At 36.0% G+C, this 19,504-nt stretch overlaps 1 pseudogene; it reads right to left on the bottom strand.

Annotated features, from left to right (window-relative positions):
• The window catches only part of LOC121426307, a 48,086-nt pseudogene extending 34,516 nt beyond the window's left edge, over positions 1 to 13,570 (bottom strand).
• Between the last annotated feature and the right edge of the window lie 5,934 nt (positions 13,571 to 19,504).

The raw sequence follows: 19,504 nt of genomic DNA, 5'->3' as shown, positions 1-19,504 counted from the left end.
AAAATAGTGTAATACACCTAAGATCATTAAAAAAAGAACTATCCAAAATTGATGTGATCATTATCTGGAAATGTACACTGTAATCCAAGGTAATATCATACCAATAATGTCACATACCACAACTGACCCGTCCGAGCCTCCACTTTGTACAACACTTCCTAACCATTGACCAGTAGCATTCGTTGACTGGAAGTTAGGATCCTCAGTAAGATATTCATTTCCTGAAGAAGGCAATGAAGAAATGGATGTTTGAACTTGTTTGCAGTGAAATGAATATGGGACATTAAAACATTTTCAGGAAACATCCGCCCGTATGTTGATGATAGCTCGGCTCGTGTAAATAGTGTATACCCTAGCTTTTCATAATGTACACGCTTAGGCCCATCGCTAGGGGGGGGGGGGGGGCGCACGAGAGGAGTGGTTTTATCAAGTTTGTTAAAGTGTGTCACTGATGCATCACCCCCCCCCCCATCTAAATGGGATTTCATTGAATTTTTATCGCTAGGTATATGGGGGAATGCACCTCGCACATGACGTCACAAATAAAAAAAATACATTCTTTCTTATTGTTAGATGGATTTCGTCAAATGCCAACCAATATTTTCTTTAAATTTTCTGTTTACATTTCACCTTACTTTTTTCGAATGAACTTCCCCTTTAATAGACTTAAATTGAAAGTGTGTAATGCAATATGACACCGATATCAACCTCTCAAACATGCAGACGAGATGGTATTTTTTCGCAGAAAGCAAACCTCTAGCCGTTTAGTATACTAAGCAATATTTGCAAAAGTTGAAAACGACACCCATAGCTCTAAGCTCAAACATTTCTTTCGATTTTCGTCACACCGTATTGTTCCGACTGCAGCTATAGAAAAAAGTCTTAGAAGGTTTTATCTTTTTTAATCAACCATTACTCCACTTCAATAGAGACGATTACTTCATTCTGAAGAACCGTGTCATTATTTTGAAGTACGTGTACTGTAAGTTTTGAAATAACATATTTGAATAAATGAAATGAATATTGATTGAGCATAATTAAAATTCTCCGACATTTCTCATTTTCGATTTTCATTTACAGACTAATAACAATGGCTAGCATGCCTACCCTTTTTTTTCATTATCTATAAACATAATGAAAAGACAAGGAATTAAGCATTTTACATATTTTGAAACACATCAAGAAACTACATGGTTCATAATGAAAATGCTTGTACAAACCAATAACATATTGTTCCACAATATCTTTCTTCATAATTATCATGTCATGATATAAATAGCCCATGAAAATATATCGACAATGGAACTGACACTGGAAATAATTTAAAATGATGATACTGATGGCGATGATGATTATATTAATAATGATACAACTACCAGGGGCGTCGATCCATTTTTCAGATGGGGGGGGGGGCAAAATCATGAATCAACGTTCCACACAAAACAAACAACCAAACACACACACACGCACACAGGCCTATACATACACACACACACATATATATGTCATGAGAAAGAAAACACATATCTCACAAACAAATTATTGCGAGCGCGAAGCGCGAGCTGAATTTTTTTAGTATACTGTCCTGAAAACATGAAAAAGGCACCTCTTTATAGGACTTTTTGTAGTAGAGGAGGATATATATCTCACTACACAGATACTGCGAGTGCAGAGAGCGAGCATAAATTTCTTTATATTCTGACCTGAAAGCTTGATATTCTAAGCATTTTTGTACCAATAAATAAGACAGGTATCTAAATGAACAATAGATGCGAGGGCGAAGCGCGAGCTGAAGTTTTCGATATTTCGATATGAAAAAAAGGAGTTTCAAATCAAATAAAAGATTATTGCAAATCGAAGTGGGAGTTCTTTTGAGGTTTAAACCTGCAAACGGGACATTCTATTCACCTATTTAATCATGGGTATGTATTTATTTAAGTATGGGTTTTTGCTCAAGAAATCATGCGAGCGTGAAGCGCGAGCTGAAAATGTTTACATTACAATTGGAAAAGCTGACATTTTGAGCACGATTTTAAATAAAGAACGAGTTGTGTATCTCAACCTCGCTTGCTGATTTCTTTGTAACATTACAATCTCATTTTATTTTTGCACTTATACGGAATTATTGGGGGGGGGGGGCAAAACGATATGTTTGCCCCCCCAATATTTTCATTGGTGGGGCTATCGCCCCCCTGCCCCCCCCCCCAGGATTGACGTCTCTGACAACTACTACTGCTAGTGATAATGATGATAATAATGAAAATACCAATGACAACAAAAACAATAATGATAATTATAATAATGATAATAATATAATATTAATAATGAAAATAGTAAAAATAATAATACATAATGATTTAAAAAAGATTATAAAAGACAAATTTCCGTTTGGAAAAAAAACAATGCTATTCTTCACTTGAATCAGCACGTTTTTGTTTCTGTATGTTACCACACATAGGATTGAGTCTAAAAGAGTTTCCTCGATTATTTTTTTTCTCTGGCTGGAATCTAAGTATACCTATAGGCCTAAGTAAGTGCATCAGCTCTTCAACAATGAAGTAAAATATTCTTTGCTTCATTTTTGGTTTTGTTTGATATGGCACATTTTCAATTAATGGGACTATCAATTCTAATTATAACCAATTAGCAATTCAGCATACTTCCTCATCGGCAATTAGCTCAGCTCCATTTCACTTTCAATGTATTTCATCCAAAAAGTGCGAAAGCATAATCAGATAAATGATACTGAAATGACTCTTAAAGGTATTGTTTAACTTTGGGAGCAGCCGATTTAAAAAAAATTCTCAAACCAAGATGAAACATGTGTACAACTGCACGAATTAGAACTAATAGACCCTAAAAACAACCATTATCGACAATGAAAAGCTAAAACTACAAGGCAAACCCCGATTATGTAAATATGAATATTATAGACGCCTAAATAGTGCACATAAGTGTATGGGATGAAATTAAGATGGTATTTCCGGTCACTTTATATTTCAATTTTTGAAGCACTAAATAATGATTTTCGAATGCAATTTTTTCTGGGCTTCATTTTTGTAACATCTCACAGACACAGGTGAGAAGTGTGACCTTCTCGCTCAGATTTTTTAAAAGTCAAACCAATGTTAACCAATCACTTTAACGATCAACGCAAACTCAATAGACCCGATACCTTTATATTTCTTCGGTGTGTAATTTGATCAAGATATCGCTTCAAGATAAATGCCAGATATCTTGTTTGTGAAATCTAAAATGATTTCGACTAAAATCTAGTAATTGGTGGGGGGGGGGGGTGAGCATGGCCTTTTAGCCAGGTGTTGGGTATTTTTCTTCGAAGCAATAACAGTGTATTGTCCCACCTGCGCTTGTCTTTGTCGGTGGTCTTCAGAATGATCATTTGCAGTTTAATATTTTCACAGCCTTATAGCATGGTTAGATTTTATGCAAATGAATAACTTGATCACTAATGATTTGGTGACTAGTAAAATTGGTCTTAGAGACTTTTTCATGAAGTATTTTTTAATAGCAGAATTACTTAGCTTTTTAAATCCAATGAACTCATCTCATGCAAATTTGAATATTATCTGAAACATATAAGGATTCAATCTTCTCGATTGGTAATAACTTCAAACCCAAGGGCATTTTTGAAACACTATTAACGTTTGGCGTCTACTCTAAATTCCTGGTATTTTGAAAAGGGCCTAAATGAATATTTGTTGCGATTACTGACAGGTTAAACTTTAGAATTAATATTTTTCGCTCAAAAAAATAACTTCAAATCTCAAATGACATGAGTGATTTGAATCTTTTAACGGAAATAATATGGCAGGTTACTAAAATCACACTCAGTCATACATTTTTTTTTCAAATCCATGAAACTGAAAGATCGGACCAAAATATGCCAACTGAAAAGTTAAACTTCAATATTAGACAAGTGGAGCGTCTCTGGCAGTCTCAGCTGAATTATGCGATTTAATACATGTATATATAGCAGCAGTGCTGATTTTGAAAAATACTATGGAATAATTCACACACAAAAAACACCATTCATATAATGATACAATACTACGTTTATTGACCCTAAATGACACTGGACATTGATACCTAAGATTTGTCAGTGATACGTGATTACCCCTATGTCCACATTTCATGAAATATATACCTAAACTTTGAAAGTTGTGAGAGCAATTTAACAATGACCTCCAACATGGCCAAAGTTCACTGACCTGAAATGACCTTTGACTTTGGACATGTGACCTGAAACTTGATTACTCTTAATATGTCCAAATCTTAGATTCGTACACTTTCAGAGTTATGATGGTTAATCAACAAATACCCCCTACATGGCCAAAGTTCATTGGCCTTAAATGACGTTTGGTCTTGGTCATGTTTATTTAAAACAGTGATTTGCACAACTAGGTGAGTCAGTCGATGATGTCCATCCCTTACCTTTTCTTTTACTTTTCTTTCGTTGTATCACTTGACAATGAGGAGAAAATTAGGATATTTCATATAATAAAATACAGAAGAAAAGGTGAGTGGATGACGTCATATTCTCCTCATTTGCATACCAGCCAGGATGTTCATAATAACTGGGGTATTTTCTCGAAACTAACCGAAACTTTAAAATGTCATAACTTTCTTATTTTACATCCGATTTTGATGATATTTTCAGTGTTATGCTTTTTGATTTTTTTTTCTATTCAAATCAATTTTTTGTTGGGGTGGACTTGTCTTTTTATTATTTTCATCAGCTAGGTCTATATACTTTCTAAGTTATGATGACATTTCAAAAACTTAACCTTAGGTTAAGATTTCAATGTTGATTCCCCCCCAACATGGCCTAAGTTCAATGATCCTAAATGACATATGACCTTGGTCATATAGCCTGAAACTCAAGCAGGATATTTAGTAATACTTGATTAACCTAATGTGTAAGTTTCATGAACTATAGGTCCATATACTTTCTAAGTTTTGCTGTCATTTCAAAAACTTAACCTTCGGTTAAATATTGTTGTGTGATGTGATATGAATTTTGATTATGTAAAAACTTGTATCTGTTCAAATTTTATGGACAATAAAGTACCTCAATTGAGAATAAATAAATACAAAAAACCTTCGATTAAGATTTGATGTTGACATCACCAACGTTGGAAAAGCGGCGCCCATAGTCTGACACGTGCACGATTTTGTGTCACGCATTGGCACGACTCAAGTCATGTCAGTGCGCAATCTAGTCGTGAACTGGCGTGAAGTGTGCGTAAACACGTCGTTACATGTCGTGACTGCGTGCCATGTCGGGACGAGAATTTTGAAATGTTCAAAATTTTTGTCACGAAAAAATTTAGCGACCGGGTCGTGAACTATGCGCAAACTGTTCATGAACTTTATGCCAGGCTGACACTTGCACGACTTTTGGTCACGATTTTGTCGTGGCAAGTCGTGCCATTTTGGGGCACGAATTGGGAGGCTCCCGCACTGTTTTACGACTTGTTCACGCATAGTTCACGTCAAGTTCACGACGAGTTTACTAATAGTTCACGAATGCGTGCCCGTCAGTGTCCACATTGACACGAACTGGCACGACGAGTTCACGCATACTTTGCGCATAGTTTACGCACTTCCCGCATTGGCACGACCAGTTTGCGCAATTCGGACGGTGTCGTGCTGAACTATTCGTGAACACGACGTGAGCGGTTCGTGAACCATTCGTGACAGTCGTGGCATGGCGCGCACTGGCACGCATCCTCCCGCATCGTCCCGACGAGTTCACGACGAGTTCATGAACAATTTGCGCATAGTTCACGACCCGGTGGCTAAATTTTTTCGTGACCAAAATTTTGAACATTCCAAAATTCTCGTCCCGACATGGCACGCAGTCACGACATGTCACGACGTGTTTACGCACACTTCACGCCAGTTCACGACTAGTTTGTGCACTGGCACGACTTGAGTCGTGCCAATGCGTGACACAAAATCGTGCAAGTGTCAGGCTGGCAATACTCTGCCAAGGAGGTGAGACAAAAAGGAGAGTGGAACCCTTGGAACAGTTGGGCTTGTGTTTTGTGAGAACACAAACTGATCTCATTTAGTTTGCATGTTTTCCATCATAAAAAGGAGTTTGCATATTGATGTTTGAATAAATCTTTCAATGATATTCACAAAGCAGCGACACCTTGGTTTATTGGTAATATGGCAAGCAGAAGTTTTATCAACGACTAATTTGAATAATGCCCCAAATCTGCCATGGGATAACAATCTGCCTGTATTCACTGTTTATTAAGAATACGTGATCTTGTTAATCTTATATAATTAATTTATATGATTATATAATTTATAAATATAATTTATATAATTCTTTTTTTTTCTCTGTACATAAGCCCCCAAATAACGATCATGTGTTGAGTTTATCATGATCGAATTTCATAAAATACTCCGATCTCTCGATTCAGACTTGAACGCAGTAGCGTCAGATATGGCTAATGGGGGGGGGGGGGGGGGCATGGCTTCAAGCGCCTTCGTCTGTATGCCAGTGTGTTCAAGGTAAAGAGACTCACCGGTAGTATCGACTACAATCTCCTGGCATTCGGAGTCAGCGTCGGTAACACTGGTAGATGTATCGATCGGGCACTTGAAGAGGGCGCCACTCCGTCCTATGCCCATGTCCGGAGAATACCCCGATGAGACAGCCCGAGGAGCCCCCACCAACAGCCTGCATGAATGGAATAAAAAAAGATAAAGAATATAGGGCTGCAAAATGGGAGGGGGCACATTGAAATATTCATCCAAATATTCATTAAAATAAGATCATCACTTCAAAAACTTTCACCTATTCTCATGCCCCAAAATTGACAATCAAGAAAAGTTTTCAGATCAAATAAGAAAAATGTTGATTAAATGGTCTACAGGGCATCTGTTCCTAGGCCTTGCCTCTACCCCTTTCCGATAGGCCATTGACCAGGAAAGGGGGAAGGGGGGGGGGGTTATTAGGACAATTTATGCTTGTCACTTGTTTTATTGAGTGGACCTCCCTTTCAGTGCGTCATGGATTGGGTGTCTGGAAAACGAAGAGTGTGATACGTGTCCCCGGTCTTCGGTCTTCGTTTTCCAGACACCCGTCATGGATTCGCCCTTGTCAAAGAAAGACTGAAAGACTTATTGGCCACATTGTTTAGCTTAATTACAATACTCGTACATAAAATGTGCATAATACCATGGCATGTAATTCTATCTTTAAAACTAGAATGACCCATTTCTTACAAGGTCTTATAAGAAGTTTTTACATTGTGGCATATAACCACAAATTAATGTCGGACTTGTCTAGATACTTAGGATTGTAAATGTATGTTTCACTTTCACTGCAGTGCGACCATGACATATGCAATTAAAAAAGTTAATAGCAAACATATTTTGTAACTTGATGATCACAGCCATTGGACGGAGCAAGTAAAATGAGGAAATTCCAGAAAATGGTATGGCGAATTATCGTAATTCGGGAAATGGGTGGGTTAATCACATTAAAGTCATGAACACTCAAAAGTGCCATTTTTACTCTTCTTTCATTTTATCCCTGCTGGATGCCATTGAAATCTGATCTGTGTAAACTACAACGCAAAACCGTTGCTAAATACATGAAATATGGACGCATAATCATGTATCTTGTGCCAGAAATGCAGTCGGGGGGGGGGGGCAGGCGACGACCTGCCAACAATTTGTTACTTCAGTGTTTGCCCCATTGGTCCCCAATGCTGCAATCTGCATAACAGATGACTCGAATAAGGAGATGATTGATGTTTAAAAAATAAATTAATAGTTGTTACATTTATCAGAACCCGACTCTTATTATTTTTTTTTCTTGTTTTCTGTCAGCAGTGTACATACAAGGTTCAGGGTAGAAATCTGAGCTTGGTAGACATTTTAGAAGGGTTATTTATCTTGCTGGTACCCTAACCGGGCAATTTTCATGAGCAAAAAAAAATGACTAAGAAGAAATGTCGTCTTGGTTGACTTGGTGACGACATGATATCATGTTCCTTTTTTCAAGTTTGAGTGGCAGCCACCATCGGAATAGTTCAGAAAATCAAGAGATGCAAATAAAATCGTCGAAATCTAGCAGGATCACATTCCTGAACTCAAGCTTTAGAGAAAATATTTGAATCGATTTTTCAGAATTTTTTTTACATCAATAGATGATGGACGGGTTATATTTTGTATTTTGATATTTTCAAAATCGGTTTTCAATTTCCGTCCACCTTCGTACGAAATACTTGTCAGCAATTTTCTTCATTACTTATTTATTATTTCTTTTATATATGTATCAATCATTTTTCCATCAATTTAGTTACCCATAGTCCATTGCTCTTACCCGGGCTTGTTTGGCTGATTTTGTTCACTATACTGTACTATAAGTTCAGTTCTTTTATAATTTTTTTTGCAGCTAAAAAAAAAGGTTAAAACGTACAGGAATTAAAAAGAAATACAGTTTATCAGGAAACCACAGAAAGAAAAAGTGAAAATGAAATATTTGATTTCCTTTCTAAACCAAATAAACGTTTATTGCTTCAGCAGAATTTATTTTTATTTCCGTTTAGAAAACACTTTAAAATTACCATATTACAACAACAAAAAAAGATTTCATGAAACGTGAAATGACCTTTACCGAGCGTTTCCAATCAAGCGTAATATTTGTATCACACAGGGTGATCTATTATAAAAAAACCATTTTCCTAGTTATCCATGCAAACATCCTTTAATAATTGAGGCTAATCTGAACAAAATAATATAGCACAACAATTTAGAGCAAATATGTTTTTGATCAGTGGTGAAAGGAATTCGGATGGCACTGCAGTTTGATTTGTTTGTATTGTTTCACTCTAGTGGTTCTCAAATATAGTCTGTTTCCCCCAAACCGGTGATTATAAATATTTCTCGTCCATTGCTTTAGGAAATATATAATGTAAGAATCAACCACTAACGTAGATTCTCGCTTTTGAAATAGTTTGCGGGCAGCTTTAGTAAGAAATTAAAACTTGCATTTACAAAATGCTAGCGCCAAATGAGTTTTAGATTAAATCTTATGTATTCAATGCCTGGGTGGGGGGGGGCATAGGAAGAAAAAAAAACACATATCCAACATGGTTGACCTCTTTAATACAAAATTCTATTTTTCAGATACATTTCAAAATCCTATTCGGAAAATTAATATTTCACCCTTTCTATTACATTTTCTTCGTTTTCTATCTCTCCTTTTTTCTGTTTTCTTTTTCCTTTGTCATGAAACCTGGAGAGGGTGGCCCTTTATCGCTTTTTATCTTGGATTTGACAGTGATAGGAATTAAAATTTTAGAAGCAGGTATGATAGCAAATTGTATGATAACAAATGTGTTACTCTCGGTTATAATACATATAAGTGCATACTGTAACGTATTGTTTTTTTCATGTCTATTTTCTTGCGGAATTATAATATAACTAAATTGAAATTGAACTGAAAATCAAATTGAAAATAGAACATTTCCAAGATTTACTTAATTGAAATTCGATGTCTTGGCATTGAGTATCGTAGGGTAATTTACACTCTGAAAATAAAAATAAAGCCTTTTCATAGTACGTAGACATGGTATTCATATTGATACACAACAAAAATATAGACATAGAGGACCACACCAGTTATTTTACACCGGTGTTAAATTGGTGGTGTTAGTTTTACACCTATAGGTGTTATTACAACACCTTTGGTTGTTACATTTACACTCTTTGGTTTTATGTTCAATCTCTAGAGTGTAATTTTAACACCTCAGTGTGTGGTCCTCTATTAACACAAATTGGTGTCAGTTTTACACCACAGTTGTTTTTATAGTGTGAGTAAGCCTAACTAGCATGACTTGTGTCCAGGGTTTGTTTTTTTTTAAAGAAAAATTTCCCGTTCAGGAATAAGTGATTGGAAGTAATGTTTACTACAAATATTGAACAAACATTTCCTGCCTAGACGTTATTAAGGGGAATCCAACCCAAATGAAAAAATGTTTTTATAAGGAAAAAAAAAAAAATCAGACAAGTTGATAGGTGAAAGTTTGAACAATGTTGGACAAACAACAAGAGAGTTATGAATTTTTAAAAGTTGTAAATACTGGTAATCACTATACCCCATGGAGACTTCAAATTGGCCACACATGGGATGTCATAGTGATGTAAGGCAAGGACCATAGAGCTATTATTCCTCCATGTACTCCAATACATATTTTGGCTAAAATGTCATTTTTTTCCAAAGTTTTATTTCAAATTATATTTTTCTTTCATGAGGACATAAAACAATATACTACCTGGGTTATATTTAGATTACTGCCCCAGGGGAATGGGTACTTTGGAGAAAACCACAAATCCCTGATAATAAAGTACATGGCCTATGAGAATGTTGTCCTTGCCCCATGTCATAATTTACTTACTGAGTTGCCAATTTGAAATCTACATAGTATCAGTGATCTCAATTTTAAAGCAGCTATAACTTTCTTATTTTTTGTCCAATTTCTTTCAAACTTTCACCATTCTGTTTAATTTATTTTTCTCCTTCCCAACACAACATTTTATGGCCAAGGCTGGATTCCCCTTTAAAGGTCAACTCCAACCATATAACCGGGCGTTGTGGCGTGCGCCTGTAGTCCAAGCTGTGGGGAAGTTATTGATGCAGAGGTTCGAGGTTCGAGCCCTAGTCACGTCTTTCGGTTGGTGACGTTAAAGGTCGGTCCCAGACGTAAATAATCATATGTGATTGATACACGTCTGACAAAACTCAAATACACACACACACACCATGTTCCTGACCCATAATGCTAGTGTAGTCTACTAATATAGACACACTTTAATAATAACACGTTAATCAACTACACAATATACCGCTGGAATTATGTAACCAAATAGCAAAACATTTACTTTTCCTCTCAACACATTTCAGTCTCTCTATACATAAACAATTATAGGTCAATTTATTATCTGTAGTAGATATCTTAAAACGTATATTTTAAAGACTACGTATTTATAACACATGGTCAATAATATACCACACACAGTTCACTCGCCTTTAATAAAAAGAGAAAAAACAAACAAACAAGCAGAACACTGAGTCGGATATAACAAAAGAAAGCAATGACATTTTAAAGTTTCCCTTATTTTTATAGAACAGTTACATGCACAACTCAGTGTTATGCAAATCAGAGTCGATGATGTCCCTCATTCACTATTTCTTTTTACAATTTTGACAGTAAGGAACATCTTGTTTAAACCACACGAATGTTAAACAATCATGTTAATCACACGTATTCAGAATGGAATAAAACTTTGTTTTACATGACAATGGGGAGAAAATGTCATAACTTTCTTATTTTACATCGGAGTCCGATTTTGATGTATTTTTCAGTGCTACATGTATGCTTGTTGGATTTTTCTCATTTTATTCAAACCAACTCTTCGTTGGGGGTGGACATGTCCTTTAATAGGGTTAGTTGTTTATAGGACATGACTTAAATCAGTTTTGTATATTAGTTTACCCGACCAGGAATGTATTGGTTGTCGAAGTAACTCAGAATTCAGCCATTTATTACAACACCCAAACGCTTTGATTTCGATTGTAACTGTAATGTAATCAGATAATGGGGAAATATGGTCACTGGCATTTAAACATACTTTTTAGAGTATGCCTTGGCCTAACTGGCTTAAGGAGTATTAAGCATACATAAAACGTTTGGATATACATTCCGGCAGTGTGGTAATAAGCAAAAAAAAAATTGAGAGGGTCATAAGGCATGTCGGGTAAAATTAAAACAATTTGTGAGTGAGCGAAGTGAACGAGCAAAAATTTTGAGTTTTTTTTTTTTTAAACAAGAATCCAAGTTTATGACACATTTTGACATAATATCAAGAAATTATAGGATATTTCATCTACTCTCTTTCCTTTCCTTTTCCTTTCTTTTTTTATGGTGAAAATTCGGGGGGGGGGCATCAAGCGTACGCGAGTGCATGTAGGGGAAAAGCAACGAATAATCCGCATACGTTCATTTTGCGCATTATACTCAAGATAATGCCAATTTTCGTTGTATAAATCAATACAAATCTAGAAAACCACTTGTGAGTAATTAACAAATTAAGCACGTGGTTCAAACTTCAACAACCAGAGAGCATTTTATAATACTGCCTTTGAGTACCCTAAACTGCTATATTTATTGTACCATTCACACAATTTATGACATGTAGAGAAGCGAGTTTGTATTGAATTTATGGTAAATGGAGAAAGTGGCAGGTTGGTTGATAACGATTTCGGCTAAGCCGTCAAGTTTTGCCAATATAAGCCCCCTTTTTATATAATAATCAAAAACAGTTTTCGCAGAGATTTAAAAAAATCGCTCATTCGCACAAAAAAAGAGATTCATCTGTGAGGACTTTGAATACACCACTCATATATTTCAGGATGAGAAGGTATGAAATAGCAGATTTCTGCCGGTTAATGAAGAGTAAATACCCCAAACTCCGATTATTATCGTGGTTATAGCAATATTTTCAATATTGGCGTGATTTTTTGTTATTTGCATCAGCAGAAGAACTGTTGTTTCATGGAAGTTATTATCGTTTATTCATAACTGTTACTGTCAATATCAGGAATGTGATTAGAATTATTTTGCGGATATGAATAAGGGCTTTTATAAAGTTTTTAGTTCTGCATCACATTGAATGTATTGCTTCTGATCAACAATACATTGAATGCATTGTTTCTGAAAACAACTCCACTTTGAAGTTGATTTTTTTTTTCAAAACTCCAGTTAATCATATATTCAATGCTTACATTGGAATGTCAAATTTCCTGTGATCCACATCCAAGAGGTTTCTTTGAAAGGAATACCAGTAAAAAAAATCATTACATGTACTTACATATTCTGGCCACTTTCCCGGTGAAGCGTTAGCGCGAGGCCAAACTGACTGCCTGTATCGCTGTGTTGAAAAATCAAAGGGGTTCGATGTATCGACGTTGAAGGCGTCAACGACCACGGCCCATCTCGAACAGACTGCCACGCACAACGATGCCACGGCGAAGACATACCCCCTGGTCGATGAACTCGGCGATGAGCTGGACATCTTGTGAAATGTAAATCCGATTGGACCGGAGAAAAAAAACAGCAAAGCTGGTTGCGATTAACGAAAGCGATAAGCTGCCTATAATACAATGAGATTCATTAGTCTTGTTTAACTTTATGTGAAGGCAGAGCGTAACGAGATTTACTTTGGCAAGTTGGGGTTCACTCAAAAGCCAGCAAATGCCCACTGAAAAGTCACTGATCTATTTAATCGCGCAGGAACCGACCACAACTTATATTACTTCCTCATTTGATCCTCATCCACTGGTGTCCATGATGCATCTGTTCTGCATGTATATGCTGACTCTCACATAGGCCTAAAAACAAATGAGCATTCGATCATTCATATGCAATGCGAAATGGCAATGGACAGGCGCACGGCGCTTCGTGCGCGACTTCGGAAGATGACCATCGATGATGATCGAAGAAGCAATCTTTTCCTAACATTGACATGATAACAAGGCAACACAATTAATATATGAATCGTTGATATTTCTGGTAAATCCCTCCTCATCGAAATGAGGTGGGGAAATAAAGGGCAAATTCTTTGAAGTCGCGAACAAAATCTAATAGAGATCTTCATCTTGTGATATATTTTGACAAAATACCTAAGAAAATAACATGACATTTCACCGTTTTGCATTTTAATTCATTTCACTTTCTTCTAGTTTCCTAATTCCTGCACTGATGTATGAAATGGGTTGGAAGGGGGGGGGGGGGCAGGCCCGGCAACGCCCCTAATTTATACTTCATTGATATCATATATCAAACCATTAACTAATATAATAAAAAGAGGGGAATTAATATAGGATCGAATATAAGGCCTCATGCATGATAGTGTGTAATAATCTTAGGGAGAAATCTAACTTGGCACTTGATTCATTTGTTTTGTGATGCATAAACTTTTTTTCGTCTGTTTTCTAAGTAACATGCACACATACGTAGTTGAGGCGTCTCAGTGTTACATATCGGGTATGTCTTAGGGTCTTAGGCCATAAAAAACACCACCACGTGTATAATATGGGCCAAGGATTTATTTTTTGCTGGTACCGGTTTGGGTTACCAGCTAACATGGTCACGGAAGGAATATATACAGGCTAACAAACATTAACTGTATAGAGATTGATCACTTATCATCTTGGGAGGTATCGGGGTATATTGATGAGAAGCAGACGCCTTTTTATTGTCAAAATATGCATTTCATCCGTTTCTCTTTTTTATTAATATTTTTAATTGAAACAAGAAAGAGAACAAATCTCCTTCAGTTAGACCCCCCAACAAAAAAAAATCTACAGTAAAAAGAGTATAATTCCCTTAGCTCACAACACTCTCTCAATACCTTTTTTTTTTTGTGGGGGGGTTCATGAGCCCAGTAATATTCATTGTATATCGTACTAAAATTAATTTGTGTCGCCTCGCTTGCTTCACTACACGTATGGTCATGTCGGGGGGGGGGGTGTAGAACAGGTGGGGGGGGGGTGCAATGAATCAAGAATAGTGACTTGATAAACCTACTTCAAATCTCTCTGATTCCATATACTAAAATAAAACTTAATGTGTTAACAACAAAAACAAATGAAAACCCAAAAAACAGTGAACTAGAATTAACTTATGTTAAATAATACGCTCCATTTGAATTGCACGATCCACAAGCTGATATGAAAGTGACAGTGTGTTGCCCAACATTGTGTCTAATGTGGTCAGATCAGTGCTGGTCTTGTGGATTGGCTCTGGAGAGAGATTCCATAATTGATTTAAATAGCATACATTACCTTTTTCGATTTTCACCCATTGTTCACTCTGGAAAAATATATTGATTCAAAGAGTAATTATGCCAATTGAAGGGGAAATCACAATTACTGGTTAATTTCAGTGACTTTTTGAATCCCCCATACCACAATATACTAAATATTTACTGAAAATAAATCATAATGGCCGCCCACGATGCTAATAATGACTCACCACCTTTCTAATTATGATGAGTAATTATTAATACCATAGATAATTACATTTTCATCACAGTAGAAATTAATATCTATTTGTTTAATACTCCTCTCTATACCGGAAAAGGGAAATAGATTGCGGTCAAACTCACCGTCATGGTTGTCGCTTTTGTTATGTCAACATACACTGGCATGAGCCTAAAACAATAATGATTTTGTGAGAGCAACATGAAGTACTTCCCTGATTTATCTACCTTCTGTATGGCCTTAAAGATTAATTCTAGTTTTGGTAACGATCTCAAATTGACTTTTTACAGAATCTAATATAATGACCACCCAAGTGTCTGTTTGTATGAATAAAAAATATGTGCCAAAGGATTCTGGGAGAAATTGTTTAATTGCTGAGAAATAAGCAAAATAAGCGCGGATTCGGTCACTTTCGCCGGTCTTTATTCCAGCAATAATAATACACTGCCCCACATGTGCCTATCTGTGTTGGTGATCTTCAGTGTGAACGTTTTTCAGCGTAGATTTCAAGATTTCACAAAGTTCAGTTTATGTAACTGTACCAGATCTAGATCCTCGATGATATTCTGACAATTAAGCCTGGTTTTGCAGACTTTCTCGTGAAATCAGTGTTTACTGCAACTACTGGAATTTCTCTTTTAAATACATACAAAATATGGAGTGTTCGATGTTCTATTAAGACACTAAAAATTGCATGGAACATTCCTACATCCTCCCCCGAAAAAAGCTTTTAGGGTGGGGGTTGCTGGTTGGGGACGTAAGATGGGCAACGCGTTAAAGGCGTCATCCACCCCCCCCCAAAAAAAAAGTACACGGTTTTGGACATTAGAGCAAAAACACTTGCAAAAACAATGGATCCTAGATTTTTCCCCTTCATATCGCACCCCCCCCCCAAAAAAGGGGGGTAGACGATTTCGGTGCGACTCCCCCAAACTGTTGAGTGATAAGCTAGATTTCATTAGGGGTTTTATTCGTTTAGCAGTTTTATTTCCGTATTTGGACAAATGAAACTAACAAAGATAAGATATATGAAGTAGCAAAGGGGGAAAAACAAAAGTAAATAACATATGGGCATAAGTCCATAATCAACTGTAATCATATTCCTGGTCTTTCATAGGGCCAGATTGTGCCCCTAAATATGATCATTATATCGTAATTGTAAATCTTGGCACTGTAAACCTGTTATCTTATTAAGAGGCACACATTATACAGTATGACATAGCAGTAGCAGTGATGGAGGATGGACCATAATGTCTTCATAGTCTTAATAGTTTGAAACACATTTTACCACTGAGGATTTTAATCAAATTATACAATTCCTTGATTTTGTCACATCTCATGTTTTCCAATATTGGATGGAACAGGAAATAAATATAATATATATATAATATATTAGAAAAAAATATATAAATTGTATTAACTTAAGTCTGAATAATTTAATGTTTGATTGTTTACCTTTCATGTGTTTAGATTTGTTATGTCACTAGCTTTATGTTTGCAATGTGTTATTTTGTATGAGTTTTTAAAGTGGGGTAAATTTGGGGATTTACATTGACAGGACAATGGCATTTTGTTTACCCCCCCCACATCATCATCACTTTCTCTTTACCATTTCTTTTATAACTTTATGTATAATGTATGTTGTATGTCATATTGATTTGTAAACTTGTTCTTTTGATGTTTTGAAAGAGATGTGGATAAAATTGAATTGAATTTTATTGAATAAAAAAATATAATATATTATATTTTTCAAGAATATAACCATGAAAGCATGCACGTGTAGGACCCGAGATGACTAATGTTTTCTGTATGCTTTATATCATTTTAATGCAATAAATAATGCAACGTAACTATTTTGACTTCCTTGTTTGTCAGTTCATATACCTGAAGGGGGAAATGATTATGCACGTATTACCAAGAAACATGACTCTTTCTAACCCTTTCATCCTACACTTTAAACAAATATGTGAATTTAGTATAAGTAGAACTAATTAGTTTCAATTTATTTATCGATTTTTTTTTTCAGAAGATTTCACTTGTCTTTCAATTCAATTGATTTACATTATTTATTTATATTCAACATACACTTATGAAAATTCACGTATTGATAGCTTGCTTCAATTAAGTAAATCTAACTCCAATTAGGCAAATACCCGATTATTCATAAAGAGCAATAACTGTCATATCTATTTGTGTTTGAAATTGTTTTGGATTTTGGTGTGCAATTCAACCTTTGTTGAATCAAAGAGCAACATTAAATCATCACTCATGAGAAATTTCAGATTTCTTTTTAGGTTTTCGGAAAATGTATTTCGGTTTTTTTTGCCTCATTTTTATTGAATAATTTTAAATAATTTTGTTACAGTGTATATCCTAAGCAGGCAAAATAAGTGCGCTTAATATTCATTTTGAATCATTAATTTTCGCCTCTGAAAACATGATTTCGTTAATGGCTGAAGATAAAAAGTGAGATTACCTGAAATGTAAATACATGTAGATGAAATATCGGATCAAATATTTGTCATTTTCCCCACAAGCCCCCTCCCATTCTACCATCATGATTAAGAACGAGTAAATGAGAGGCGAAAGTACTCTTAGTGTATCAATCATAATTATGATTGCTCTTTCTTTCGCCATTATACACATAAAAGGAAGTAATCCCGGGCGTATGGCAAGCCGTTTTAACGTTTAAGCCTAATTTCTTGATATGAAGAATTACCATTGCTTAACTACACAAAACCATTTCTTGATACCATTTCTTGATATCAAGAAATCGAATTCTTAAACTCAAGAAATAGGCTTAAATGTCAAAACGGCTTGCCATACGGACGGCTGTGTGTGTGCATTTTGCTGAAAAGCCTTATGCGACACCTATACCGGCACAACAAGTGCTACGATATCGAATAGCGGAAGGCAAGTGAAAAAATAATTTTGCTCAGGTCATGAGTGACTGATTAAACTTGCACTGTTTAATGAAAAAAAAAAGTATTATTTCACAGGAAATCATTTACTCGAATATCAGGTTACCTGATTGATGCATCTGTATACACTGCAAAATCTCCGGTGTTGATTAAACACTAGCCCCGAATTATGTCCACCTCAGAGAACACCAGTTTGGAATCGAACCGATACTGTTTTTATACTAATTGATGTTGTATAAACACCTATCTGGTGATAGACCAAAATGATACTGATGATGTTTAAGGCCCCCTCACCCCTAATAATCGCTTTCAATGGTAACTGATAGTGAATCATACTTAATCTTCGTGTTTGGGTTCGTGCACCTTCTGAACTAACAACTGCAATTATTCAAATGTGCGCGGAAATTTTGAACATGTTTAAAATTTCCCGACGAATTGAAAAATCGTTGGTCATCTGTTTGAATTCGCATCTCTTATTTAGTTGCGGTAATCGTTAGTTTATCGTACGTGTTTTATTGTCGCGCATAGTCCCTCATCGCGCTCTTGCCTAAGTGGACAGATCTCGAAAGAACCCGTAACGAAGCAACACGATGACACAAACATACAAGAACGCCCGATATTTTCCCTCGTCTTCGTTTCTAATCGCATACCATATCAAACTATTGTTTACCATGTTCACTGTTCGTTCGTCTTACTGGGTTATATCAACCCTGCGCTCGCCTTCGGCCGCAATTTTCTCAAGGAGGTGAACCATAAAATCGATATCCTTCGCTTACCGTTCGTTGATAAAAATTTGACAGTAGTTACTGATCGCATTATTTGACGGAAATTTAATTTGAATTCGTTGAATTCGCGTGCATTTCTTTCATTTTTCCCATTCGTCACCCTTCGTCCGCCTTAATTCGGTCAGGAGTGAGGGGGCTTTTAACACTTATCTGGTGTGGACATATATAGTTTCCGGGTTGGTGTTAAAATCAATATACCAGAATTTTTGCAGTGTATTTCTGGAGAGGGGGGTTGTGTATTTCTGGAGAGGGGCGATTGCTATATAGAATGCATGATGTTTGCATAAGTCCACATGACCAACGGATTTGGAACTTTCCCTTGAGATTAGGCAATGATACATGGACTACCATGACAGATACAGCGTTACATCCCAATTATCGATCTTCACATCGTATACGAGCACACATGATTTGCATGAAATAAACAACTGTATCTGAACGGTGTGAAATAAAGTCAACAAATTTAGAAGCCAAAATCTCAGTTATTACTGTAACAAATGGCGTGAAAGCTAACGAAACGAATAAATTAATAAATTAATAAACCTATAAATCAGCCTGAGGCCAATGTTGTAAAAATAAATGACGTCCGGAAAAAAAAAAAATCGAAGTAAGAAAACTCACCTGCATTTTTTTCTTGACCGCCAAGAAAATGAATGCTGGGGGTACGTGCTCAAAACATCAATCATATCTGAGACCGGCCCTTAGGT

This window comes from Lytechinus variegatus, chromosome 13 (genome assembly GCF_018143015.1).
Source record: "Lytechinus variegatus isolate NC3 chromosome 13, Lvar_3.0, whole genome shotgun sequence".
Taxonomy (NCBI): Eukaryota; Metazoa; Echinodermata; class Echinoidea; order Temnopleuroida; family Toxopneustidae; genus Lytechinus; species Lytechinus variegatus.
This window is presented reverse-complemented; position numbering and strand designations above follow the sequence as displayed.